The sequence below is a fragment of the Pan troglodytes genome, chromosome 5 (genome assembly GCF_028858775.2).
Source record: "Pan troglodytes isolate AG18354 chromosome 5, NHGRI_mPanTro3-v2.0_pri, whole genome shotgun sequence".
Taxonomy (NCBI): domain Eukaryota; kingdom Metazoa; phylum Chordata; class Mammalia; order Primates; family Hominidae; genus Pan; species Pan troglodytes.
In genome coordinates, this window is record NC_072403.2 from 129,526,701 (window position 1) to 129,553,079 (window position 26,379).

General features: G+C 37.3%; 2 long non-coding RNA genes across 5 annotated transcripts in view; one reads left to right on the forward strand and one right to left on the reverse strand.

Moving 5' to 3' along the window:
* The first annotated feature begins 299 nt into the window (after positions 1 to 299).
* On the forward strand, positions 300 to 18,302 carry NEPNP (nephrocan, pseudogene). The gene is made up of 3 exons (XR_010158163.1): positions 300 to 1,798; positions 7,334 to 8,228; positions 17,661 to 18,302. It is a non-coding gene; the product is annotated as a nephrocan, pseudogene (long non-coding RNA).
* LOC129144311 (uncharacterized) overlaps positions 15,427 to 26,379 on the reverse strand; it is a 33,088-nt gene continuing 22,135 nt past the window's right edge. Inside the window, exons 4-5 of one of the 4 annotated variants that reach the window (XR_010158157.1) lie at positions 17,929 to 18,114; positions 15,427 to 17,034 (exon numbers count right to left, since the gene is read on the reverse strand). This is a non-coding gene — a long non-coding RNA (uncharacterized LOC129144311). The remainder of the gene's footprint in view (positions 17,035 to 17,928; positions 18,115 to 26,379) is intronic. The other 3 variants (XR_010158160.1, XR_008548630.2, XR_010158159.1) reach the window with 3 other exon arrangements.

The window sequence follows — 26,379 nt, forward strand, 5'->3', positions numbered from 1 at the left end:
CCTTTCATAATACTTGACACTTCACAACCTTCTAAAAATGAACTTTCCTAATAACTCGAGACCCACCTGTCTAGGAATAAAACATCCTAGCCATGAGAGATCAGATGAAACCTGAGACCAGAGATTCATTTTCTTCTAAAATGCTTTCTCCAAAAGATTTAAAAAAATTAAAAGGAAGGAAATGTGAAAGGAAAATATCTTGTGGGACAGACTATCTTAGTGATTTGGCCCCCCAAATCACTAAGCTAAAGGGAGAAGTCAATCTGGGAACTGCTTAGGGCAAACCTGCCTCCAATTCTATTCAAAATCACCCCTCTGTTCACTGAAATAAATGCATATCTGATTGCTTTCTTTGGAGAGGCTAATCAGAAACTCAAAAGAATTCAACCACTTGTCTCTTATCTACCTTTGACCTGGAAGTCCCCTCCCCACCTTTCCAGACTGAATCAATGTTCATCATACATATGTTGATTGATGTATCATATCTCCCTAAAATGTATAAAACCAAACTGCTCTGACCACCACTTAGGACTTCCCTGAGGCTGTGCCACAGGCATGTGTTCTCAACCTTGGCAAAATAAACTTTCTAAATTAACTGAAACCTGTCTCAGGTTTTCAGAGTTCACATTTCAAATGACAATTATAGCAGAGAAGCAAGGTTGAAGAGGAGATTGAAGGATCTTTTCAATATTAAGAGTTTCATTAGAGCAAACTGCTGAGGCCTGCTGGCATTAGGAAATAAAGTTCTTCATTTGTGGATAGAGATCTTCTTTATATAATTTTTTGCATAGCATGCTTTCGAAACCCTCAGCAGGTATGCTCAGAGCAAGACAAAAAAGCCACATCAAAGGAGTGCCTGGACAAGTGAAGCTTTCCCCTCTGTACTCAGTGAGGTTTCACAACTGACAACTTTCCCTGAAGTGGCTAGAGGCCCTTTCTATCATTATTAAACATAGATGAAAATAATCCACCCATGTTGAGGTTTTGTTCTCTGAATGAGCAATATTTTTGAGCAACAAAGTTGTTTTCCAAATATTACATTTGGGTGGATCAAGTGATAAATGAGTAAGTTATCTGTGCCTCTAAGTATCTTGCCATTGTACCACCATTGTTTTATTTAACAATAAAATGTTACTGAAACTGCAGTAAAAAATAGAAAACCTTCCTATTTTCCCTTACTAGTTAATGTGAGAAGACAACACCTGCCTGTTTCAGTCCCACAAAAATGGTTTTAATATAGGGTCACACAAAATTCAAAGGTTTTATGGCCCATTATAAAACAGCTCTTTGTCTTTGCCCACTAATTCCCTAGTGTCACATTTAACAAACAAGGAAACTACAGATAATAGAGGTGTTTGCAGATTAGCTTTCAAAACCATAAATAACATAGGGTTTTCTCACCTACAAATATTAAGGCAGCTTATCAATGTTTAAGCCCCTTCCTCTTTATAATTGTTGCTAACGTTTTAACCCAAATTGAGAAAATTTTTCTTTACTGTCTTCTTACATTGACAGAGTACACATTCATTAGATTTTATTATCAGATTTCATGGTATAAAGAGACATCAGCTGAACACCCACCTACATCTGAGATCCCCTGTTTTGGAAGATGCATCTGCTTTATGCTTTCTTTATTTTGCTCTCTCTTAGCAATGGTTTTAATCCTAACTGTCCTGGAAGATGTAACTGTGATTCTTTGTGGTCGGCGCAATGCTACAGACTAACGGAGGTACCATCAAGTATTCCGTCTACCATCAAGAGGCTCTACATCAGCCACAGAAAAATTCATCACCTCCAGGTAACTATGCCATGCAGCACTCAAATTGTTGCAATATTACTTTGTGAGACAGTATGAGGGGCAAGTGTGGGGTTGTTAAATTTATTTTAAATAATCATACCTTAAATGTGCTAGTTATCAAAGTAGGGTAGTTGAACTAGCTACCTGCTTGCTCTGTACTATTGAGATGTGTATATGCCTCTGGATGTTTATTTTTAGGAAAACAACAACAAAAGTCAGAATCTGCAGTTAATGATACTCTATTTTAATTTTTATTCAAAATATTAAAAACTATGTTGCAGCAAAGTAAAAATGACTCTTGCTTAACAAAAAGTATACTGCTACTTTATGTCCCCAGGATTAAGAATAAATCCTTTCAGGGGAAAATGTAGTTTTGTTTATTCCATGGATGGAAGATGATACTTAGAGCATCATCAGACTATCAAAGCAAACCCAGTGTGTATCAGAAGAATTCACACAAACCCTATGTATCAGTCAGGTACCAGTGTCTTTGTGGAAACCTATGCAGAGGAAATAAATTTTTTTGTTTTGCCAAGTTCCTCACAGTTCTCATTCTATGTGCTTTTAATTATGACTTATTTTTATGCCCACTTATCCAGAGGGCACTGAAAAGAGTGCTATGGATTTGTCTGACTTATATAATATAAATGAACTTTTATTTTTGATCTCTGATATTTTGAAAGTTACCAAGAGACTAGAGTCTCATCCCAGTTTCCCCCCTAATTAGAGATATGACTATTTTAGGTTGGCTGTCAAAAAAATCTCTGGGCAGCACCTTTATGAAGTGAGAAGGCTAGATTAGATAGGTGATCCCAGGCCCCTTCCAGATGGAAAATTCTATGGCTCTCTAATTTTCCCTTTACTATTCACTGCTTCTCCCTCAAAGATCCAAATCCTAAGACAAAGACATGCCTCTCTGTGAGCCAGGTGCAGAGAGGCAGCAGGTGAGTGTACCTTACCTTCAGAGACACCATCCCTTTAATTTGGTTAAGAAATGTTCATATGAGTGTCCCATAAACACATAGAGTTTTGAATATGTGGCATGGTATTTAGATCCTGGCTCAATAAACACAGTTGTCTTGTCTCCATCTGTTTGCTTTCCTCTTCTAACCCTGTAGTGTCTAACACCAGATAGCAGGTCTGACACCATTAAGTGTAAATGTTCAAGCAAGACACCTGGTTAAAGGGTAAGCTACTTAAATATTTGCTCTGAGGACTTGACATGCTTATTGAGCAGAATGTGAACTAATCCTAGTAATGATTATACAATGGTACTTTGTAGCCAATAAGATAAAATTATGCCCCTTATTAAATTCAGTTATTGGATGAGTCAATTTGCCATTGGTTTAGTTTCATTGAATAGCAGCATTGCCACTTCCCTGACTTTAAGCTAGGTAATTATTTCTTGGAAGGACTGTTCACAACAGAAACGTAATAAAAGACAGGATTGTTTTGTTAAGGAAAAGGAAAGCTCTTTTTGTTGATGAAAGTTCTGACCAATGATACTTCTCTTTTAAAAATACTTAGGTTTTAAGTGACCATATCTCACTTGCATAGGTTTTAAGTGACCATATCTCACTTGCATTTGGTAAATACAATGTACATTCTATTTATTGGGTTTGAATTTACAGAATCATTCAATATCTTCCAAAACTTCGGTAGAGTGTGGGGTTGCATACTCAATTTCTGCCATCCTCATTCTCAATGAATAGCTGGCCTCCCATTTTATTGACAAATCATGACAAAACTTGATCTCCCTCAGTCCCTGCTCACTGTGTACAAATTTGTCTCCATCCACTTTTGCAAACTCTTTTCTCCAGAGAGGACATGTCTCTCCTTGTATTCAAGGCCCTTGATTCTATCCCTCACACTTCTCTCCAGACCTTGCTCTCTAACTTTCTGCACCCCCATATATTCAGCTGCTCTTTCTTTACTAGCTGCTCTTTACCTGCCTTGGCCTCCAGAGTGCTGTGATTACAGGCTTGAGCTACTACACCTGACTTAATTTATCTATTTTTCTTTTGTCACTCATGCATTTGGTGTCATATCTAAGCCAGCTTTACCTAATCCAAGTTCATGAAAATGTAATGCCTATATTTTATTCTAAGAGTTTTACAGTTTTAGTTTGTACATTTAGGTCTATGATCCATTTTGAGTTAATTTTTGGGTATGTCATAAGAAAGGAATTCAGCTTCATTCTTTTGTTCCCCTCTGTCCTGTTCTGTTGCTATTCACTAACTCGGACTTCAGTCTCAAGCCATGATGAACTGCCTAACTGTGTTGAGTGAAAGACACAACGAATAGCTGCTTACATGTGTTACCAAATGGACAATATGCTAGGTGACCCAAGTCACTTCTATTTAGAGGATTGTAGGTTTGGTTCGTACTTTGTGTCCACATGTGTAAAAAATCATTAAGTTTACTTCACTATTGCCATTCAAATGGATAAGCCAAAGTGATATATTCTCTTCAGAGGTAGAAGACAAATGGGAATGTAGTTATGGTAGCAGTCGGTTAAAATGATAGTACTTTACATCTTTTGTGGAAGACAAGAAGCTTCTTCAAATTCTTCCTAAGAAATACATAAACAAGGATTATTACTGAATGGGGGGATAATGGGTTATTTTATATTCTCTCTACATTTTCCAGAATTTAAAAATTGTTTGTAGAGAAAAAATGTTGTTTGATGATCAGGAAAAAAATCCAACATTGTTTTACAAACTCATTCCTGGCTTGGTTCACACAGGTCTGAAACCATCACTTTGTGTGTATGTGTTTCATTGTACATTGGATCTATAAGGAGCCAGAAAAGGGTGTGTTCCCTTTACTACTTGGAGCAGGGTCTGCCTAGGATTGAAACCAGAAGCAAAGCCTTTCCTGGAGAAGCTAGCAGGAACTATCCTGTGCTCTACTTCATTTTACTGGCCTTGCTTTTTAAGCAATATTGGAAAAGCTGCCAGTAGCCCCAAGGTTAGCTCTAGGACAAAAGCATTTCTTTCCACATATCTTGTGTGAAGCCCTGCTTAAGCCATGGAAATGGAAAAATGGGTCTGGCAGAATTTTTTTCCCTTTGTCAGCTCTGCAAACCCAACTGAAAAGCTGAAAGTCAGCAGGAGTCTTCCTCATTGTTATGTGGCATCATAATTCTATTTTCTTCAGCTAAAGGATGTTATAGCAGTAAGGCTAAAAATATATGCACTGGGGTAAGATTAACCTGGGTTAGTAGCCCAACTTTTCCACTAGAAAAGGATATACTTGGACAGGTTATTCCACTTTCTTGAGCCTTAGTTTCCCTCTCTGAAAATGGAATAATTATGCTTATGCATAGGGCTTTGTAAAAATTAAATATAGTAAATATTTCTAAAATTGTAGCCATTTTAATTAATAATTAAATGTAATCTCTATTGACCCTGACCAAAAAAAAAAGAAAATGCTTTCTATGCTTAATAATAGTGATTTAAGAATATGAAGTCTATTTAGCTCAGTCTGCATACTTTATAAATAGAAATCAAGACAAATTGAAGCTTTGACACCATCCCTTGTCCATTCCCAAAATAAATTGCCCATTCTGATCCATGTCATCTCTGAGACTTACTGCATAGTTAGTAATCATTTTTGGTTTATTGTCACTCAGATATAAGTTGAAATATAATACCCAGTTCTTTTTGGGGGATCTCAACAGTCCAAGACATAAAGATATATGTTTAGAGACATTTCTGACTTTATATAAAAGATAAGCCTACAAAAAGGCATTTCAGAATGGAGTGTAAAGAACACTGAGTCTTCAGCAGGTTATTTAACTTTTTGGGCCTGAAATTCTTTATTCCTGAAATGGGAGATTTAGATTAGATAATCCCTAAAATCTCTGCTTTTTTAAAGCTCTGTGATTTGTGTCTAGATCTTGAGCCTCTTTTGAAAAACATTAATTACAGGCCAAATGCAATAGAAAATGCTTTAGAAAATGGTGTAGCTAAGGAAGAAAGGGGTTTGCAGTTCAACAGACCTTGCTGAAATTCTGAATTCTTTCACATTCTAGTTCTCCTAGTCTCCTCATCTAGAAGCCAGTGTTGATAATAGTAAACTTGCTGGGTTATTAGGGGATTGGTGATAATATATAAAAAAGCACTTGGCACTCATAGATACTCAATTAATGCAAGAATAAAATCTCTATCATTATTGGGACTAGGACTTTTCAATATAACTGATAAATCATTAAGAAAATATAAAATGTTAGCAGCAATATGTAACCCAAGGCAACTGCCAAAACCATTATGATTAAAAATATTCATTTACGGAAATTTTAACTGGAGAGTCTCCTAATGGAGTAACATATTAGAGATGTTTAAAAATACACGATAATTCACATCACATATCCTCCAAGAATATAAGTACCTATAATAAATATATGATACAAAATAAACTCACCTTGAAGGTGTTAATCATGTACTGGTATGTACTGGTATTATAAAAGTGCTCAACTGCATAATTAAGTCAAATATTTAAAAACTGTGGATAGTAAGACACGTGAAATTGTATACTGAAAACTGCAGCTTCATTGAATTCTAAGGCAGATTGTAAATTTTGTGAAGATTTATCAACCTGAAGAAAACATGGAACAATTCCTTTTTCTGCTTAAACATAACCTTACTCGTAGCACCAAATAAAGATCATTACATCATTCAGAAAAAGACATGGGTATTAAGCTCAGAGGTTGGCAGGCATGTAGAGAGACAGGGGGATTTACAAAACACGAGGAAAGTATATCAGTTTTGGCAAATATCTAAATTCTAGAGGAAGGGTGGCATTAGGTCTGGAATATATGCATGAATGAACTCTTTGCTCTACAGAGACAGAGGGAGATAACATGTATACATTTGTCTCTTTATGAATTTTTTTCATTGGTGAAGTGAAAATTGGGTATAGAAAACAGGTAGGCTCATTTTCCAAAATACAATATAGTTGAAAGTGTTTTCAGTAAGTGCATCCTAGTGATAACAGACTGGGACATTTACATTTTTGTAATTTTTAATGCCTTTTTAAAACGTGTGATTCATAATGTTAAACAATGCAAAATGTAGCTAGTGAAAATCCTTTGTAATCTTACCCTCTAGATTTAGAAACTACCAACAATTTGGTGAAAGATTTCCAGATTGTTTCAATTTATGGCTAATATGAGATGATACAACAAAGAACATCCTAGTGCATGAATCATTTTGCAATTTGTAAGTTTCTCTGCCTATAAGTAAATTTGTTGGGTCAGAGAATATGCAGTAAAAGTTGGCCAATAATATGTCTCTATCAATGATGTGTGAAAGTGCTTAGAATATTTTTCATACCTTACACTGATGTTATCAATCATAAATAAAAATATTCAGGATCTGAGTTTCAACCGTTTTCCAAGAGATAACTTAAAATAGAATCTGAAGGGAAATCTGAAGTACTATTAGTATTGTAATGACAGTGTACATGGTATTTTTTAAACAATATTAATTTATTGCTCTTTCTTCCCCTTCCCTGCCTCCACATTTTTTGTAGCTGTCTGACTTCTCCTGGATATAGGCTTTAGAAGATTCTATTCTGCTGGCCAGTGGAACAGAGTCAGTAGAAAATGACACCTTCAAAACTCTGAGTACTTTGAAGACCTTAGAACTCTGGAAAAATAAGTTGAGGCCCTAGTGCTCTCCCAGCCAGTCTTGAAGTGTTAAAACTAAATGATAACTCAATAAATGTCCTACATGGATCAGATTTTGAAGGACTTAAGAAATTAAAAATCCTCAAACTTAAAAACAACCTGATCTCTTCCCTCTCTCCCAGCACTTTCTCCTCCCTTGTCAGTTTGCAAAGTTTGATGTTGGATGGTAACAACGTGGAGGCTATAGCTGGACCCCTGATACTTCCCCATCTGACACATATGAGCCTGGAGAATAATAAGCTACATCTTATACAATAGCTTCTTCACTCTTCTGTAGTCTTTGCAATTTCTCAGTTTCAGTGGTAACTTTCTGACTAAAGTTCCTATCAATCTACCCAAATACTTGCTATCTTTAAAGATGGAAAGAAACCACCTCAGAACAGTAAGGTTTTGAGACACAAGACACTTGGAGAATCTTTCCCATCTTTACCTGTCAGAAAACTTACTCTCTTCCATCAATGGGGCACAGTTCCTTACCAATTTAACTGCTCTTGAGCTGTCCCAAAACCAGCTCCAAATATTGCCCTTCAGACTACCAGTAAAGCTACAAAAACTTGATTGTAGCAATAATCTGATTCAGAGAGTAACAGCACAAGACTTCCAGGACCTCCAAGACTTGAAACATTTGATTCTGGACAACAACATTGCTAGTTTCTTCGAAGCTGGAGCCCTGCAGAGGTGTTCTCAGCTCTCCAACCTGGCGCTGGAGCAGAATCTGCTGTTGTCCATACCCCTAAGGTGAGTGTTTTCATTTATTGTAGCTACCATAAAAATTTTCTGAAGATTTGGACAATTCAGCACATTATATAAGCAAGAGACTGTCCATTTTACAGAGTGCTGATTGGTGCATTTACAAACCTTTAGCTAGACACAGAGCGCTGATTGGTGCGTTTTTACAGAGTGCTGATTGGTGCATTTACAAACCTTTAGCTAGACACAGAGCGCTGATTGGTGCGTTTTTACAAAGTGCTGATTGGTGCATTTACAAACCTTTAGCTAGACACAGAGTGCTAATTGGTGCATTTTTACAGAGTGCTGATTGGTGCATTTACAAACCTTTAGCTAGACACAGAGTTTTGATTGGTGTGTTTACAATCCTTTAGCTAGACAGAAAAGTTCTCCAAGTCTCCACCAGACCCAGAAGCCCAGCCAGCTTCACCTTTCAACAAGACACCAACAGGTCATATCTCTATTAGCAAACATAATATGAAGACACTGTAAAGATTGTGTCTCAGTTTCATACTGTGTATTGCCTGGATAATCAACAGTCAGTAGGCCTGAGCTTAGCTATTAGCAAAACAAGGACACCAGGAAAAAATAAGGGGGAAAATATAGTAAGATATTTATAATTTAAAATGCATTGAAGTAGTAGTTATTGGGGGAAAATTAAAACTTTACAATGTAATATTGTATTTATTTTGAATTACTTGTTGGGGAGCCTCATATTCTTTTCAGTGCTGTGACCTTTAAAGAGCTTAAGCTGGCTTTGGTTATTTCTCTGTGTGTCTGTCTGTATGAGTGGGTGAGTCCACCAGGTTGGTCTTACCTTCTGGTTTTGGTTATCTCTTCAGTTCTCTCTCTCTCTCTGTCTCCCTCTCTCTCTCTCTCTCTCTCTCTCACACACACACACACACACACACAAGCACGCCCTCACACTCGGACAATTTCTCTTCCCAAATATCCCTCCCTTTATACCCAACCTGCTGCACCTGTTCCCCCTAACTACTCATAATTTATAATTAATGCAACATGTGTTTGCATTAGTTCATCCTATTTCTTTAAACTTTATTTTATGTTCCACATTTTAAAGTAGATAAATTTTTAAAATGTAGGATGAATCACTATTATTCTCTTTAAAATGATACTATGTTTGTCTATCAGTGGATTATATTTTTCCTTTCAGCACTTTATTGAAAAAATAAAAGGCTTCTTGCCCTGGCTATTAGCATTATCAAATTTCTCATAATTAATATACTAACTTCTGGTTTCTGTAGAATCCTATGGTACTCTATTTACCTAATTTTATTGTGTTTTATAATATATATATTTTTAAGACAGGGTCTCACTCTGTCACCCAGGCTGGAGTGCAGTGGGGTGATGATGGTTCACTGCAGCCTCAACCTCCTGAGTTAACACAGCCCTCTCCCCTCAGCCTCCTGAGTAGTTGAGACTACAGGCATGCACCGTGTCTGGCTAATTAAAATAATTTTTTTTTAAGAGATGAGTTCTTGCTACTGCCCAGGCTGGTCTCAAACTCCTGGGAGCAAGTGATCCTCTCACCTCAGCCTCTCAAAGTGCTGGGATTATAGGCATGAGCCACTAATTATAGTCCCAGCCTATAATAAGTTTTTATCAATAAAAAAGGGAAAATTATCTTTGATATGTAGAGATGTTCTTTTTTCTAGTTGAAAAGGCGATTTTTAAATTATATAGTATGGTAACTGTACTCAGTGTAAAACATCAAAAAGTGATGTTTCCAAGAGAAATCAGTATTTCAAAATATATATTGAAGGTGATTTCAAAGTAATTTCTTTTACTGCATAAGCATAAATATACAATTGCTTTAATTTAATCAATATCTTTTGAGCACTTACCATGTGCCAGGTATTTTACCAGACACTTGGGATACATCAACGTAATAAAAGAGATAAAACTTCCTATTGTATACAGTTTAAAATCTAGCAGGGGAAGACTGATAACAAACATAATACATAAGTAAAATATATAATATTCAAACTATATTAGCTATTATAGCTTACAACAAAAAAGGGCATGATTATCAGGTTCAAGAGTGTAGTGGGTGAGGTGGCTGGTTGCAATTTTAAATGAGGTAAGAAAGGTAACCCTCATGAAAACATAACTTTTTAGCAAAGACTGGAAGAAGGTGAGGGATTTAGCTGCAAAGCTATTTGGGAGAAAGTTTTCTAGACAGAAGAACAGCCAATTCAAAGGCCCTAAGGCGAAAACACACTTGCGGTGTCTCAAGATTCTACTACTTTTTATTTAAATAACTTCTTGACTATGTTACAAGCCTTATTATTTATTTATTTTGAGATGGAGTCTCGCTCTGTCGCCCAGGCTGGAGTGCAGTGGCTCAATCTCGGCTGGCTGCAAGCTCCGCCTCCTGGGTTCATGCCATTCTCCTGCCTCAGCCTCCCGAGTAGCTGGGACTACAGGCGCCTGCCACCACGCCCGGCTAATTTTGTTTTTGTATTTTTAGTAGATACGGGGTTTCACCGGGTTAGCCAGGATGGTTTCCATCTCCTGACCTCGTGATCCTCCCGCCTCGGCCTTCCAAAGTGCAGGAATTATAGGCGTAAGCCACCGCGCCTGGCCACAAGCCTTATTTTTTAATTACTGATTGCCCCAACTCCAAGGGAAAAAAATAGTGTATAAAATAAAAACTCATACAACAGGTTAGATATATCATGTAAAAGATGTGACAGCAGGCTATGACAGCCATGGGCAATATTGTGAACTTGGTGGGTTTTTCTACTCAAGTGACTTTTAGAAAGCATTTTGTTGAGTAATCCTGCTAAGTTTTAAGAGTGGAAAAAGTAGCTTAATTATTTACTCTTGTCAGAGTATTTGTGTTTTAACAAGTGACTACAGAAAGCACATTGTTTTACCCAATGGAATGTATAGTGGAATTGCAAGCATGAGCTAGCCATAGTTCTCAAATCTGGCTTCACATTAGAATTATATGGAGAAATATTTTTAAAAAGCATACTTATACCTAGGCCTCACTTCAAACCAATTAAATCAGATGCCCCTGGACTCAGGCATCACTACTTTTGAAAACCTCCCCAGATGAATTTAATGTGCAGCTAGGATCAAGAGCTACTTTGCAAGGACAATGGGGCCAGTAACATGAGGTGGGAGTGGGCTTTTCCTGTGAGGCTTAAATTAAGCAACACAACTGTCTGCTCTGTTAAAGTACTTGGCCAGCTGTGATAGCAAAGTTCTTTGCTTTGAAATACCCCTATCAACACTGCCTCCACTCCTCAGCTCTTTTTTGTTTTGATTGACAAGTGGGAAAGACCCAGTAAGGTTTCCCTGTGGTTTTCCTCTCACTAAAAGTTAAAACATGGTTGAGCACAGTAGTTCATGCCTGTAATCCCAGCACTTTGGGAGGCTGAGGCAGGCAGATCACTTCAGTCCAGGAGTTCAAAACCAGCCTGGGCAACATAGTGAGAGCCCATCTCTACAAAAGTTTTTAAAAAAATTAGTTGGATGTGGTGGTGCATGCCTGTGGTCCCAGCTACACAGGAGGCTGAGGTAGGAGAATTGCTTGAGCCCTGGAGGTTGAGGCTGCAGTGAGCCATGATTGTGCCACTGCACTCCAGCCTGGGTGACAAAGCAAGACCCTGTCTCAAAAAACAAAACAAAACAAAAAGTTAAAACTTGAAACATCATAATATCTATTCCTTATATTTTAATTTAAAAATTTTTATGTATGGCCTTTAAACATTACAACTTTTAAAAATTTGCATACTTCTTCTTCATACACAGTATCTATAATATACAATTCAGTTTTCTACAAGTAAACTATTAACACAGGCAACCTGCTTCTATCACCAACGATATTTCGGCATATCTTTTCTTTTGCCTACCATCCTCCATTCTACATTTCATCAAGAAAATAGTAGTATATGGTTTTAGGTACACATATATTCAAAGACCTACTACATTTGCCTCATTACACTAATTGAGATAGAAAATAATACCTAACATTTATTAAGTGCTTACTAAAATCAGCAGTGAACTTAGAAACATACAATAATTCTGTGAAGGTAGGTACACTGGTTTACCTAATAATTTACAGACTAGGGTGTTACGGCTTAGAGGTATTCAGAAACTTCATAGTCATATTCATAGTTTAAATTCATAGTCAGAATTTAAACACAGTAGTTTTAACTCCAGAGCCAGGGAAGTTTAGCCACTGCATAGTCCTGCCTCTAGGATTTACTCTACTGTCAATAAAATAACTATACTACTTAAAATGCCCAGGAACTGGACTTCAATTGTTGCTGCTTCAGATTTCATCAATTGCAGCTTAGTGAATAAATATACATTAGATTATCTCTGTTTATCCACTCTTCAGATAATTGAAATCTAGAATGGCTTCTTACAACCTAATGCACATAGCATTTTATCTTACACCCAACTGCTATCTACTGCAAAATGGGCTGTGACCCTTTTTACTCTAAAAAGCAATAGCTACCCAAAGAACTTGATAGCATTTCTAGAAAACTGTTTATTTTAAAATCAGAGCTACTTTAAAATATAAATCAGACTTATAAAGACAAATTATATCAAAGCAATAAGTGGCTGTCAGAAAGTCACAAAACCAGGATAAATAGTGATTTCTCTTACAATGTCATTTTGGTGATGACTTCCATACAAACAAGACAGGAAAAAAAAGGGCAAGCTAAGAACAGGCACAATTTTTGGATACATATCCAAGAACTGGATAATTGTATTTGTTTCCTAGAAAACTTGGCTTGCTCATTTTCATTCTCTAACATTGGTTATGGGACTTCTGTGTACTGAATGGTTCATCTGTAGGGTGGAAAATTAGGATCTTTAAGAAGCAAAATGACTTACCTAAAACCACACAGTGGTAAACAGAATGGCTGAAGTTAGAACACAAGTCTTAATACATTGGGACTTTTTGACACCTGTTTACTCTAGTGGATCTTTCCCAGTTAGGCTTCATTGTCCTCTGCAATGGGAACAAAGTCTTGCTTACTACTACACAATCCAACAATAGTCTATTTTTCCTTGGCAGGGGGGAGCCTATACATAAGAGATTTTCTGTATACCATTTAGAAATTCACCTTAGATAAGCTGGTGTGTGCACAAAATTATATTTTCTTGGAGATTAACTTTGAATTGAATTTAATTATCAAACTGTTAGAAGGCATAAAGTGATTTTCCCTGGTAAATTAACCTATTTTATTAGGTAAAATTTATTCTATCTAGGAAGAAGACACCTTAAATGATTGAGTATTTTTACTCAAAAAGCATAAATACTTATGTATACATACTACTGTATAGGATATGATTACAAATATAAAATGACAAATTTAGTTTAAAAAAGAAATCCCCGAAGGCAAAATGTAGGCTAAGTGCTAAAAACCCAAAATACTGACCTTTTGGGATAAAATTCATGTAATAATAATACTATAACAAGCAAAAGGTAATATTGGCATAGAATATGGCTAAACTTATTTGTTTTCTCTTTTTGATATAACACTTCTATAACTGGGACTGCCACAATAAACTACACTGAATACTAAAATTCATGAATATATATCCAGTATGTTCACTTTGTATGAAAATAGCATTCAGGTGGTATTTCAATTTGAAGGGCTTTTTTTCCCTATTAAACTTTCAGATGTTTTGTATTTCATAAAAAGGAAAGCACTTACTACAAAGTTTCTGTGTAGGAAAAAGATTTTCACGTTCACCATTGTGATTCTTTTCTATTTTTAAATCAACAGCCATGAGCATGACATTTTTCAAATTGGCATTCACAGTTTTAAAAAACCTGTATTTTCTTCCTGATTATAAAGCAATAGCTGTTCAAGCTTGAAAACTTAATATGCTGAAAAATTAAAAAATCATCCAGAATTGTTCAACCAGAGCCTTTGTCTAGACAAAAGCACATAATTTGTTTTTACATATTTGGGATCATTCAATTTTGTATTCTACTTTTTCCACTTAACATAATGTTTTTTTTCTCTCTCTCTTCTCCTTTTCTGTTTTTTTCCCAAGTATCACTATGGACCCATGGATCTTAATTTATTTGGTATGTTTTGATCACTTACAGTTGCTAGTCTCTTTTGGTGCCCAAATTGTCACAAATACGGCTAGTGGGAGCCCCTCCAAGGTAGTTCCTCTGTTCATGAGACATGACTTCATTAATCTTTTTTTTTTTTTTTTTAGTTGTGGTAAAATACACATAAGGTAAAATTTATCATCTTTAAGTGTACATTTCAGTGATGTTAAGTATGGTCACATTCTTGTGCAACCAACCTACAGAAGTTTTCATCTTACAAAACTACAACTCTATACCTATTACAAAACTCTCCGTATTCCCCTCCTTCTAGCCCCTGACAGCCACCATTCTACTTTCTAACTTTAGGTTTCTATGAATGTGACTATTCTAGATATTTCACATAAGTGGACTCATATAGTATTTGTCTTTGTGATTGGCTTCTTTCATGTAGCATAATATAATATCCTCAAGGTTTATGTATGCTGTAGCATGTGTCAAAATTTCCTTCCTTTTTAAGGGTGAATAATACTCCATTGCATGTATAGACTACATTTGGTTTATTTATTTGTCTGTAAATGGACACTTGGGTTGCTTATACCTTTGGCTATTGTGAAGAATGCTGCTATGAACATGGAGGTACAAATATCTCTTCAAGACTCTGCTTTAAGTTCTTTTGGATATATAGCCAGAAGTGGAATTGCTAAACTACATGCTAATTCTATTTTTAGTTTTTTAAAAATAAAAAATTATTATTTTCACAGCAGCTGCACCATTTTACATTCCCACCAACAGTGCAAAAGGCTTCCAATTTCCCCACATCCTTGCCAATACTTTTTATTTCCATTATTTTGACAGTAGTCATCCCAATGGGTGTTCCATTAATCCTTAAAAATTTTTATCACATTCTGGCTGAGAAACTCTACGGGTTTTTTCCCCTAGACATAGAATCAGTCATTTCTCCAAGAAGCTCTGGTTCTTTCCAGTAAAGATTGGAATTCAGCAGCTAAGATCTGTGTGCTTGGTGTGCTCATGTCATTGGGGTAGCATTGCTACTAGAATATAATATTGTTTCTAGGTCCTTTCAGCAAACAAGAGCTAGAAAATATATTTTTTAAAATTATGAATTCACATTGACATTTTCAATTCATATTTAACATCAGAGAGGGTTTTCTTTATTTTATTTTATATTTTTATCTTTTTCTCTTACAATGAAAGTATAATTTCCTAATGACATGAATATATTTACTTATTTGTTTTGCCAGATAATATTCATAAAAAATTTCAAAATTTCATTATTAACATTAGTATTAACAATAAACATACTAAGAGAAATTTCGAGATCTTTTTGTCCTTAGAATCTAAGGCTTAAATATATCCACTAAGGTTGTTCAGTCAGAGTACTTTTTCTTTTCTCTGTATGACTATGTTACAAATATAAACATTGGATTAATTAATTAGATATGCTTGTTCCTGTTTGTTTTCAGTTTTAGGACTTGATTTTGTTTTTGTGAACATGTAAAACATTAACATGGTTGAAAAGTTAAAATCACATGGAACCAACCACTCCCTATATGTAACCATTTTTATTGATTTCTGGTTTATCATTCTCCTTCAGTTGCCCCAAATAAGTAAACGTGTATATGTAATTCTTATTTCCCCTTTTCTTACACAAAAACTAGTGTACTATATATACTGCTCTGTTTCTTGCTTTTTTTCTCTTTAACAATACTTTCTGGAAATCACTTCATGGTAATTCATAGAGACCAGCCTCTTTTTTTTATTATTTTATTTTTTTAAGGCTGCATATGTACTGGGTTGCTTCCAATCTTTTGCTGTTATAAATAATATCATAATAAATGCCACACATACTGTTTATATTTGTAAAGTCATATCTTCAGGGTGTATTCCTAGAAGTGAGATTGCTGGTCTAAAGGATAAATATGTATTTTTTTTTGTTAGGTTTTGCTAAATTTTTCTCCATACAGGCTGTGCCATTTTAGACTCCCATGAGCAATATATGAGAATATCTGTTTCTTCACAGCTTTGTTCGCAGACCAGATTGCTAAGGCTTAGAATTTTTACCAATCTGTTAAGTGTTAAGTGGCATCTCTGTGTAGCTTTAATTTCTCTGTTCTGCATAAAGTTGAAGACTTGGGGGCCCTTTGCTTTGCTTTATATGTGAACTTCCATTTGTTTTTTTGCCCATTTTTCTGTTTTATTTTATAACCTTTTCTTCTCAATTTTAAGTGCTTTTTGTATATTAAGGAGATTAATTCTTTGTTTGATATAAACTGCAGACATCATGCTTATCCCGTTTATCATTTGTCTTTTGACTTTGCCTGTCTTTTGCTATACACAATTTCTTTTAAAATTCTTTTTAATGTTGATGCTTTAACAATTTTTTATAGCTTCTAGATTTTTTTAGTCATAGTTACAAAAGCTTTTTCATATAACTGTTATTTAAAAAATTATTTTAAAACATCAGGCCAGGTGCGGTGACTCACACCTGTAATCCCAGCACTTTGGGAGGCCGAGGTTGGTGGATTGTTTGAGTCCAGGAGTTCCAGACTAGCCTGGGCTACATGATGAAACCCTGTCTCTACCAAAAATAGAAAAAATTAGCCGGGTGTGGTGGTGTGTGCCTGTGGTCCCAGCTACTCAGGAGGCTGAGGTGGGAGGATCACTTGAGCTGGTGAGCCAGAGGTTGCAGTCAGCCGAGATCTCACCACTGCACTCCAGCCTGGGCCACAGAGACAGACCCTGTATTAAAAAAAAAAATCAAAACCCATGATTTTTGTAACCACATAATAGTCCATCATCTCAGAATTTAAAATCATTGAGCATTAGTCTTTTTTTTGCTGTTATAAATATCAAATATGTGACAAACATCTTTGTCAATATTTTTCTATTATTTCCTAGGTCAAAAGGCATGATATTAATTAAATTTGATACATATTACTAAATTGTTTCCTAAACGGTACCAATTCACACTTCTACCAACAGTATTTACTATACCTACAGCAGCAGTGTTTTAAAATTAAAGCCATGTTTTAATTTGCTATATTAAAACATTGCATTTTTTCATTTGCCTTTTATATTCATGAAGAGCAACACTTTTTCATACTTTTATTTGACATTTTTACTGCTTCTGTAAATTATTGATTAATGGCCTTTGCCACCTTAGAAATGGGGAACTTAGTGTTTTTCTTATCAATTTGTTTGAGTGATCTCATTTCACAAGAAAAAAAACTAAATATTTTATGAATAGGAGCCAGAAAAATCAGAGGGTTAGAATATAAGATCTATGAGAAAAAGTTAAAGATCCATAGACTAACACTGAGATTTGTGCTTATAATTAATTTTCTCAAATAAATCTTGTTTCCTAGCTTGAGAGACAGAGCTGTATGAAAAGGCAATGCTGCTCAGTTACTGTTGCCCTGACAGTTGTGGAATAATGGGCATGGCCTCCTCTCACATCCTGTTTCCATGCTTTGCAGGCTCCCAGGGACCTTAACTAGGCTGGACCTAAAAGGCAATGTCATCCAGAATATTGCTGAACGGGAGCTCAAGGACCTCAAGCAGCTTCATGTTCTAAACCTGAGGAACAATAAGATCTCTGCCTTAGACCTAAAAGCCTTAGAGGGTCTGCCTCACCTCAGGCACCTGTACCTGGATGGAAATCCCTGGAATTGCACCTGCAGTCTCTTAAAAGTGAGAGAAGTCCTGATGGCCAAGGGCACAGATGTAAGGGGAGGACAATGTGCAGCACCAACTGAACAGCATGGGGAGAGCTGGATGTCTTCCAAGAAGATCATGAGGCAATGTGAGCATCACTTTCATCTGACCGAGAAAAGCAAAGAGACCAAAAAGAAATCAAAACCTGAAGACCCCTCCAGCATCAGAATCAACATGGATGATGGATGATTATAACTATGAAACAGATTAAGTATGAACTTTGCTCACAGTTTAGAAAGTGTTTCTTAATGTTCAATCACTTAAGTAGAAATGTGCTATACACTTAGATATGCAAGACTCTCTTTTGTAGTGGTTCTCATTTTTGTTTGAAGAATGTCTTAAGAATGAGGGTTAAGATGAGATGGGGGAAGAAAACAGAAAAGAACAATGGTAAGAAGATGTAAGATTCCTTCCATTTTAAAAGTAATTTGTGTGGCTAGCAAGATGGCCGAATAGGAAGAGCTCCAGTCTGCAGCTCCCAGAGAGATCAATATAGAAGGTGGGTGATTTCTGCATTTCCAACTGAGGTACCTGTCTTATCTCATTGGGACTGGTTAGACACTGGATGTAGCCCACAGAGGACAAGCCAAAGGAGGGTGGGGCGTCACCTCACCAAGGAAGTACAAAGGGTTAGGGAAATCCCTCCCCAAGCCAAGGGAAGCCATGAGGGACTGTGCCATGAAAGACAGTGCATTCTGGCCCAGATATTATGCTCTTCCCACAGTCTTTGCAATCTGCAGACCGGGAGATTCCCTTAGGAATCCCTACACCACCAGGGCCCTGGGGTTCAAGCACAAAACTGGGCGGCTGTTTGGACAGACACTGAGCTAGCTGCAGGAGTTTCTTTCTTTTTTTTTTTCATACACCAGTGGCTCCTGGAACTCCAGTGAGACAGAACCATTTGCTTCCCTGGAAAGGGGGCTGAAGCCAGGGAGCCAAGTGGCCTAGCTCAGCTGATCCCACCCCTACAAAACCCAGCAAGCTAAGATTCACTGGCTTGAAATTATCGCTTGCCAGCACAGCAGTCTGAAGTCGACCTGGGACACTGGACCTTGGTGGGGGGAGGGGCGTCCCCCATTACTGAGGCTTGAGAAGGTGGTTTTCACCTCACGGTGTAAACAAAGCTGCTGGGGAAATTCAAAGTGGCAAAGGTGCTGTAGCCAGATTGCCTCTCTAGATTCCTCCTCTCTGGGGAGGGGATCTCTGAAAGAAAGGCAGCAGCCCCAGTCAGGGACTTATAGATAAAACTCACATCTCCCTGGGACAGAGCATGTGGGGGAAGAGGCAGCTATGGGTGCAGCTTCCGCAGACTAAAACGTTCCTGCCTGCCATCTCTGAAGAGAGCAGCAGATCTCCCAGCACAGTGCTCAAGTTCTGCTAAGGGACAGACTGCCTCCCCAAGTGGGTCCCTGACCCCGTGCCTCCTGACTGGGAGACACCTCCCAGCAGGAAGAGCTCTGGCTGGCATCTGGCGGGTGCCCCTCTGGGATGAAGCTACCAGAGGAAGGAACAGCCAGCAATCTTTGCTGTTCTGCAGTCTCTGCTGGTGACACCCAGGCAAACAGCGTCTGGAGTGGACCTCCAGCAAACTCCAGCAGACCTGCAGCAGAGGAGCCTGACCGTTAGAAGGAAAACTAACAAACAAAAAGGAATAGCATCAACATCAACAAAAAGGTACACAAAAACCCTATCCGAATGTCAACAACATCAAAGAACAAAGGTAGATAAATCCATGAAGATGAGGAAAAACCAGTGCAAAAAGCCTGAAAATTCCAAAAACCAGAATGCCTCTTCTCCTCCAAAGGATCCCAACTCCTTGCCAACAAGGAAACAAAACTGGATGGAGAATGAGTTTGATGGATTGACAGAAGTAAGCCTCAGAAGGTGGGTAATAACAAACTCCTCCAAGCTAAAGGAGCATGTTCTAACCGAATGCAAGGAAGCTAAGAACCTTGAAAAAAGGTTAGAGGAATTGCTAATTAGAATAACCAGCTTAGAGAAGAACATAAATGACCTGATGGAGCTGAAAAACACAGCACTAGAACTTCATGAAGCATACACAGTATCAATAGCTGAATCGATCAAGTGGAAGAAAGAATATCAGAGATTGAAGATCAACTTAATGAAATGAAGCATGAAGAACATTAGAGAAAAAAGAATGAAAAGGAATGAACAAAATCTTCAAGAAATATGGGACTATGTGAAAAGACCAAACCTACAATTGATTGATATACATGAAAGTGATGGGGAGAATGGAACCAAGTTGGAAAACACACTTCAGGATATTATCTAGGAGAACTACCCAAACCTAGCAAGACAGGTCAACATTCAAATTCAGGAAACATAAAGAACACCACTAAGATACTCCTTGAGAAGAGCAACCCCAAGACACAGAATCATCAGATTCACCAAGGTTGAAATGAAGGAAAAAATGTTAAGGGCAGCCAGAGATAAAAATAGGGTTACCTACAAAGGGAAGCCCATCAGACTAAGAGTGGATCTCTCTGCAGAAACCCTACAAGTCAGAAAAGGGTGAAGACCAATATTCAACATCGTTAAAGAAAAGAATTTTCAACCCAGAATTTCATATCCAGCCAAACTAAGCTTCATAAGTGAAGGAGAAATAAAATCCTTTACAGACAAGCAAATCCTGAGGGATTTTGTCACCACTAGGCCTGCCTTACAAGAGCTCCTGAAGGAAGCACTAAATATTGAAAGGAACAACCAGTACCAGCCACTGCAAAAACATACCAAATTGTAAAGACCATCAACACTATGAAGAAACTGGATCAAAAATGGGGAAAATAACCAGCTAACCTCATAACGTCACGATCAAATTCACACATAATAATATTATCCTCAAATGGAGATGGGCTAAATGCCCCAATTAAAAGGCACAGACTGGCAAACTGGATAAAGAGTCAAGACCTATCAGTGTGCTGTATTCCGGAGACCCATCTCACATGCAAAGACACACATAGGCTCAAAATAAAGGGATAGAGGAATATTCACCAAGAAAATGGAAACAACAACAACAAAAAGCAGAGGTTGCAATGCCAGTCTCTGAGAAAAGAGACTTTTAACCAACAAAGATCAAAAAAGACAAGGGCATTACATAATGGTAAATGGATCAATGCACCCAATACAGGAGCATCCAGATTCATAAAGCAAGTTCTTAGAGACCTACAAAGAGACTTACTCCTACACAATAATAGTGGGAGACTTTAACACACCACTGTGAATATTAGATAGCTCAACAACACAGAAAATTAACAAGGATATTCAGGACTTGAACTCAGCTCTGGACCAAGTGGACCTAATAGACATCTGCTGAACTCTCCACCCCAAATCAATGCGAAAATATACATTCTCCTCAGCACCACATTGCACTTATTCTAAAATTGACCACATAATTGGAAGTAAAACATTCCTTAGCAAATACAAATGAACAAAAATCATAACAAACAGTCCCTCAGACTACAGTGCAATCAAATTAGAACTCAGGAGTAAGAAACTCACTCAAAACTGCAGAACTACATGGAAACTGAAAAACCTGCTCCTGAATGACTACTGGTAAATAATGAAATTAAGGCAGAAATAAATAAGTTCTTTGAAACCAATCAGAACAAAGACACAATGTACCAGAATCTCTGGGACACAGATAAAGAAGTGTTTAAAGGAAAATTTATAGCACTAATGCCCACAGGAGAAAGCAGGAAAGATCTAAAATTGACACCCTACAATGAAAAGAACTACAGAAACAAGAGCAAACAAAATCAAAAGCTAGCAGAAGAGAAGACATAACTAAGATCAGAGCAGAACTGAAGGAGACAGAGACACAAAAACTCTTCAAAAAATCAATGAATCCAGGGGCTGGTTTTTTGAAAAGATTAACAAACTAGACCGCTAGCCAGACTAATAAAGAAGAAAAGAGAGAAGAATCAAATAGATACAATAAAAAATCATAAAGGGGATATCACCACTGATCCCAAAGAAATACAAACTACCATCAGAAAATACTATAAACACCTCTACACAAATACTCTAGAAAATCTAGAAGAAATTGATACATTTCTGGACACATACACCCTCCCAAGTCTAAACTGGAAGAAGTCAAATCCTTGAATAGATCAATAACAAGTTTGGAAATTGAGGCAGTAGTTAATAGCTTACCAACCAAAAAAGCCCAGGAACAGACAGATTTACAGACAAATTTTACCAGAGATACAAAGAGGAGCTGACACCATTCCTTCTGAAACTATTCCAAACAACAGAAAAAGCGGGACTCCAACCTAACTCATTTTATGAGGCCAGCATCATCCTGATACCATAACCTGGCAGAAACACAACAAAAGAAAATTTCAGCCAATATCCCTGATGAACATCGATGCAAAAATTCTCAATAAAATACTGGCAAACCGAATGCAGCAGCACATCAAAAAGCTTATCCACCACAATCAAGTCAGCTTCATCCCTGGGACGCAAGACTGGTTCAACATATGCAAATCAATAAATGTAATCCATCACAAAAACAGAACCAATGACAAAAACCACGTTTATCTCAATAGATGCAGAAAAGGTCTTTGATAAAATTCAACACCCCTTCATGCTAAAAACTCTCAATAAAGTAGGTATTGATGGAATGTATCTCAAAATAATAAGAGCTATTTATGACAAACCACAGTGAATATCATACTGAATGGACAAAAATTGGAAGCATTCCCTTTGAAAACCTGCACAAGACAAGGATGTCCTTTCTCACCACTCCTATTCAACATAGTATTGGAAGTTCTGGCCAGCACAATCAGGCAAGAGAAAGAAATGAAGGGTATTCAAATAGGAAGACAGGAAGTCAAATTGTCTCTGTTGCAGATGACATCATTGTGTATTTAGAAAACCCCATCATCTCAGTCCAAAATCTGCTTAAACTGATAAAAAAAACTTCAGCAAAGTCTGAGGATATAAAATCAATGTGCAAAAATCACAAGCATCCCTACACACTAATAATAGACAAACAGAGAACCAAATCATGAGCGAACTCCCATTCACAATTGCTACAAAGAGAATAAAATACCTAGGAATACATCTTACAAGGGATGTGATGGACCTCTTCAAGGAGGACCACAAACCACTGCTCAAGGAAATAAGAGAGGACACAAACAAATGGAAAAACATTCCATGCTCATGGATAGGAAGAATCAATATCATGAAAATGGCCATACTGCCCAAAGTAATTTACAGATTCAATGCTATCCCCATCAGGCTACCATTCACTTTCTTCACAGAATTAGAAAAAACTACTTTAAATTTCATATGGAACGAAAAGAGAGCCCGTATAGCCAAGACAATCCTAAGTAAAAAGAACAAAGCTGGAGGCAGCATGCTACCTGACTTCAAACTATACAAGGTTCCAGTAACAAAAACAGCATGGTACTGGTACTCAAAACAGTTATACAGAATAATGGAAGAGAACAGAGGCCTCAGAAATACCACCACACATCTACAACCATCTGATCTTTGACAAACCTGACAAAAACAAGCAATGGGGAAAGAATTCCCTATTCAATAAATGGTGTTGGGAAAATTGGCCAGCCATATACAGAAAACTGAAACTGGACCCCTTCCTTACAACTTATACAAAAATTAACTGAAGATGGATTAAAGACTTAAACTTAAGACTTAAAACCATAAAAACCTTAGAAGAAAACCTAGGCACAACCCTTCAGAACACAGGTATAGGCAAAGACTTCATGTCTGAAACATCAAAAGCAATGGCAACAAAAGCCAAAATTGACAAATAGGGTATAATTAAACTAACGAACTTCTGCCCAGCAAAATAAAATTCATCAGAGAACAGGCAATCTACAGAATGGGAGAACATTTTTGCAATCTTATCCATTTCACAAAGGGCTAATATCCAGAATCTACAAAGAACTTAAACAAATTTATCAGAAAAAAGGAAACAGTCCTGTCAAAAAGTGGGCAAAGGATATGAACAGACACTTCTCAAAAGAAGACATTTATGCGGCCAATAATCATATGAAAAAAAAGCTCATCATCACTGATCATTAGAGAAATGCACATCAAAACCGCCATGAGGTACTATCTCATGCCAGTTAGAATGGTGATCATTAAAAAGGAAACAACAAATGCTGGAGAGGATGTGGGGAAATAGGAACACTTTTACACTGTTGCTGTGAGTGTAAATTAATTCAACCTTTGTGGAAGACAGTGTGGCAATTCCTGAAGGATCTAGAATCAGAAATACCATTTGACCTAGCAATCCCATTACTGGGCATATACCCAAAGGATTATAAATCATTCTACTATAAAGACACATGCACACAAATATTTATTTCAGCACTATTCACAATATCGGAGACTTGGAACCAACCCAAATGCCCATCAATGATAGACTAGATAAAGAAAATGTGGCACATGTACACCATGGGATACTATGCAGCCATAAAAAAGGATGAGTTCATGTCCTTCACAGGGACATGGATAAAGCTGGAAACCATCATTTTCAGCAAACTAACACAGGAACAGAAAACCAAACACCACATGTTCTCACTCATAAGTGGGAACTGAACAATGAGAACACATGGATACAGGGAGGGGGACATTACACACTGGGGCCTGTCGGTGGGTGGAGGGCAAGGGAAGGGATAGTATTAGGAGAAATATCTGATGTAGGTGATGGGTTGATGGGTGCAGTAAATCACCATGGCACATGTATACCTATGTAACCTGCACGTTCTGCACATGTATCCCAGAACTTAAAGTATAATACAAAATAAATAGATCAAAATAAATTATGAAAAAAAGAGAAAAAAAGTAATTTGTGCTTGATAGTGAAATCTAGGTGTATTAGTGAGGGTTCTCTAAAGGGACAGGACTAATAGGGTATATGTATATATAAAGAGGAGTTTATTAAGGATTATTGACTCACAGGATCACAAGGTAAAGTCCCATGATAGGCTGTCTGCAAGCTGATGAGCAAGGAAGCCAGTCTGAGCCCCAAAACCTCAAAAGTAGGGAAGCCGACAGTGCAGCCTTCAGTCTATGGCCAAAGTCCTGAGAGCCCCTGGCAAACCACTAGTGTAAGTCCAAGAGTCCAAAAGCTGAAGAGCCTGGAGTTCTGACGTTCAAGGGCAGGAAGCGTCCAGCACAGGAGAAAGATGAAGGCTGGAAGACTCAGCAAGTCTGCGCTTTCCACTTTCCTCTGCCTGCTTTATTCTAGCTGTGCTGGCAGCTGACTAGATGGTGCCCACCCAGATTGAAGTTAGGTCTGCCTCTCCCAGTCCACTGACTCAAATGTTAATTTCCTTTGGCAACACCCTCACAGACACACCCAGGAACAATACTTTGCATCCCTCAATCCAATCAAGTTGATGTTTAATATTAACCATCACACTTGGCAAATCATAATGCTAAATAGAATCATCATATGGATAACTTCCTGGAAATAGAGTAGCTGATTTTATCAAATATGAAAAATAATTTTTGTATGTGATGCTGGTGCTATTGGCATACACTACAGGCTTTTGGTTGCAAGCAATAAAAACAGACTAACTGACTTAAGCATGAAAGAAGTTATTGAAAGGACTTGGGATAGCTCACAGAATCAAAGGAAAAGATGAGGATCTTGAAAGGACAGGGATCAAAGCTGCTCCAGGGCCCCAGGCAGAAATACATCATGGAAGAGACCCTCAGTTTCTTCAGGGCTCTCCTCTTGGCAGAATGCAGCGCCTCCGACTATTTTCATTGTTAGCTCCCTCCTCTCAACATTCATATCCTCAGAGGGGAAGATAAATGGGCTTAGTTTGAGTCACACATTTGCCAGGCTAAGGAACAGTAGGTCTTGTTTGACAGTCTTACCCAGACCAAAATGAAACCAGAAAGGGAAATGCAAACAGGCACCTTCAATCCTACAGATACCCCTACAATGGCCTTCCTGAAGAGTTGTGCTCCGAGTTCTATGCAGTTCTCACTGAGGTGACCACAATCCCCATCCTGCCTTTCTTTTGATTAAATGTATGCTTTTGAGAGTTGCCTGTTTGGGAATGGCCAAAGAATAATTTTGTTCTGTGAATCCACTTGTGAATACAGTCTATTTGCAAATAAATCTGAAACTCTATCCAAATTAGGTCCTATAAGATTTATCTGTTGCAGTACTTTACATTTTTCTGTTAAAATATCCCCAGTGAGAAAGTAAATAATAGAGAATGAATGGATGAGCAAAGATGTCCACCAGAAGCCAAACCTTTTTTCAGAATGTCGTTTTAACTTACCATTTTATTCACATTTTGCAGTACTTACTTTATGTTTTCCTCTCTCAAAATCTTTATAAAATTGACCCTCTTGGTG